Raw genomic sequence first — 3,492 nt, 5'->3', positions numbered from 1 at the left:
CGGAGCGCACCCGGAACAGCCCCCGCGCACTGGGCCTGCCCCTGTTCCGGCTGCTGCTCTCAAGTGCGCGAGGGCGGTGGTGCGGCTACGGGCCGGGGATGCGAGTTCGGGGCGGGGCGGGGCGGACAGTGAGGACCGGTACGCTCTAGACCCGCCCAGCGAAAGGCCCTGCTTCCAAAGGGTGGTCCTCCAACCTGGTGCCCAAGTTTCATGGCTCCAGGGAAATTTGTAGAAGTGCAAATTCTGGCCTGCATCCCAGACCCAGGGCTGGAGCCCAGTGCTCTCTGGGCTTTACAGGCCTCCGGGGATCCCCATGCTGGGCGTACATATTTGTTAAAGTGTGGCTTCATCCGGAAAAAACACAAGGTAAATGCAGAAAAATGCACCCAGCTGAGCCGCGCACAGGAATGCACAGAACGCACATGCGCACACACCTCAGCATCTCCCAGGGTCCTCAGTTCGTCTGTTAGGTGCCACACTTACCCACATCTGGAGATACAACTTTGCAATGGATTTCAGATCACTCTGCATCACTTCACAATAATTAATAAGCTGCAACCCTTACAATGCCCATGTCTACAGCTGAAAAATAAAACAAACTCACCGGAGAGGTTCAATAGCAGAATGCAGATGACAGAAAAAAATGTCAGTGGACCTGAAGACAGATATATAGAAATGAATAGATATATAGAAATAGAAATGAGTTAATTTGACCAATACAGAGAATAAAAAAAAGAAAAAAAGAACAAAAGGCACGTGCTGGACAAGAACACTCTAACCTTCTTGCCATCAGAGTCCCACAGAAGATATTACTTGAAGGAATAATGGCTTAAAATATCCTAAGTTTGGTGAAAAACACAAATCTATAGAATCAAGAAGCTGAGCAAACAGAATGAACCCAAAGATCTCCATTTCCAGACACATCAAAGTGAAATTACTGACACAAACTAAAGATTTTGCAAGCAGAGGAAGGACATGTACGTGAACAACCATTCTAAAGACACAAGGCAGCATGACATTTCTTAAGTGCTGAAAGAATTGTAAACGCAGAATTCCATACCCTGAAAAAATATCCTTCAGGAATGAAGATGAAATAAAGACATTCTCAACGGAAGGAAAACTAAAGAGAATTTGCAACCATTGGAACTAATCTGAAAGAAACTTCAGACAGAAGAGAACTTATACTGGAAGGAAACTTGGAACATCAGGACTTAAAGAAAAGTAACAAAAATGGTACGTCTTTGGGTAAATGTAATAGACTACTCTTACTGAGTGATTCAAAACATGCTTAGTGGTTGAATGCAAAAAGTATAAAATTATCTGATGGCGATTTCAATGTAACTATATGTAATATGGGTTTCCCAGGTGGCTCAGTGGTAAGGAATCCACCTGCCAGTGCTGGAGAAGCAGGTTTGATCCCTGGGATGGGAAGATACTCTGGAGAAGGGAATGGCAACCCACTCCAGTGTTTTTGCCTGAAAAATTCTCTAGGCACAGGAGCCTGGAGCGCTACAGTCCATGGGGTCACAAAGAGTCAGACACAACTGAGCGACTGAGCATGCACGCACACTCGGTCTCTCTCAAAAGTTGTGGTCCCTGAGGTCAGAGACAGTAGCATCTTACTCTATTTTCTAGCTCCAGATTTCCTTTTTGTGTGTCCAAGCTAGTGCTGTTTACCATATTTGAAGTTAAAAAACTTTGTTCACTCATTAATAAAGCAATAAACCCATCACATGTTGACAAAAATAACATTTTATAAAACTTAGGTTTTCCAAAAAACCAACCAACCAACCAGGAAAATGGCGTTGCTTTAGATTTTGTAAATCTCTTTCATCTGACTTAATAGAAGATATCCAGATTCTCCTATCTAGTGCTATATTCAGTCTGTTGCAGTGTGATGTTTTGCATTAAAATACATGAAGAAAATTCACTCATACACACACAGTCAGAAAGGCAGTATTTTCAGTCTTCCCTGAAGCTGTATATATCTTTAATACTACACCAAAATTTGACAAGTGGTAGTTTCTCAAAGGTTAGTTGCAGTGTGGAAATCTGCAGCCTTACCAATGCACCTTTTGTGTTGTTACAGCTTGTAATGTGAATGGATTGTTTACGCATGCACAATATCATAGATGGGTCGTTTGGAAAATGTTGGGTCTGTTGACCCACCAATTGTTGACACATTTTAACTATTCATTCTTGACTCAACAATGAATTAATTCATTAATATCATTTTGATTTCATCAGAAGGGTCTGTAGGTACTGCGAAGCTGTCAGGCTCATTGTGGTAGATTACAATTTTCCCTTGAAAGCACAAATTTTATGATTGGCAGCAGTTGTTCAAGTACAAATGGCGTTCTGCCGGGAGCCAGCACATGACAAGGTCATGAGAAAACCTGACAGGCAAGGTGGATCAGGTTTTCAGGGATTCCGAAAAGCTGCCCCCCTGGCGCTCACCTTAAAGATGTTATTTGTCTTTCTGATGCTTGCTTCAATAGACTATTCCCTAATTTCTGTGACACAGGCAGAAGGCCTTCCCCGATCTCTTTCCAAATAAGAATCAATTTAGAACTTTAATCAATAAATTTTTTGGGTAGTGGTATCTTATGAGATTATCCAGGATGAAAGGAGTGTTTCAATTTCAACTCTTTTGCTGGCATTCTAGTTTGATTAGCAAATGCGTGTATGCCCTTGGTACTAATATGCATGACTGCTTATAATACCTTAATCATAAAACAGCATAAAGAACCTGATCATATAAAGGCCCTAATAGACATAGAGCCCTTTGGGGAGTGAGGAAGCCCTATTAGAATACACAAGGAAAATTATTCTAAAAGTGGTTATTGGGTTAACATTTGCTTGCTGTGTTTTCGCTCTTAATGTGCTAAGGTTGTGTTATGGAAACCATTGTTAATATAGTTAAAGATCTAGAAAAATAAGAGCTTAGCCCTAGTGTAGTAATAATGAGATGGTTGTTAATTGTCAGCCAGGAGTGCTAGGCAGAGGCTGCCTCACTGAAGCCGCAAAGTCTGTGTGGGGTAAACCTCTTAGATAAATTCAACTGACAACTTCTGCAGAAGAATTGACTTTTATGTTAACAAGGTTATACTTCTACTATGTTGTGACATGCTGTACTGTTGCCCTATGAGACTGTAACTTTTCTGTTAAGATCACCACAGAAACAGAAATAGGTTTACATTCACCTGACTTGCATAAAATGGCCAGAAGATAATGTACAAGACCCTCATAAACCAAGAAGTATGCAGAAAACACCCTGGTTTCGTGGACAAGCTGATGTAATGTTAAACTATCTTCCCCTTAGAAATGTACTAACTTAGGGTATAAAAGCTACAGTAAAAAAATAAAGCATTGCCAGACTCTGCTGAACCCCCTGTCTGGTCACTCTCTCTCTCTCTCACTCTCTCTCTCTCTCTCCCTCCCTCGCAGACTTGGCCCTATCAAGGCTGGTCTCACATGTCTTCTCTGTCTCTC

This window comes from Cervus canadensis, chromosome 31 (assembly GCF_019320065.1).
Source record: "Cervus canadensis isolate Bull #8, Minnesota chromosome 31, ASM1932006v1, whole genome shotgun sequence".
Taxonomy (NCBI): Eukaryota; Metazoa; Chordata; class Mammalia; order Artiodactyla; family Cervidae; genus Cervus; species Cervus canadensis.
This window is presented reverse-complemented; position numbering follows the sequence as displayed.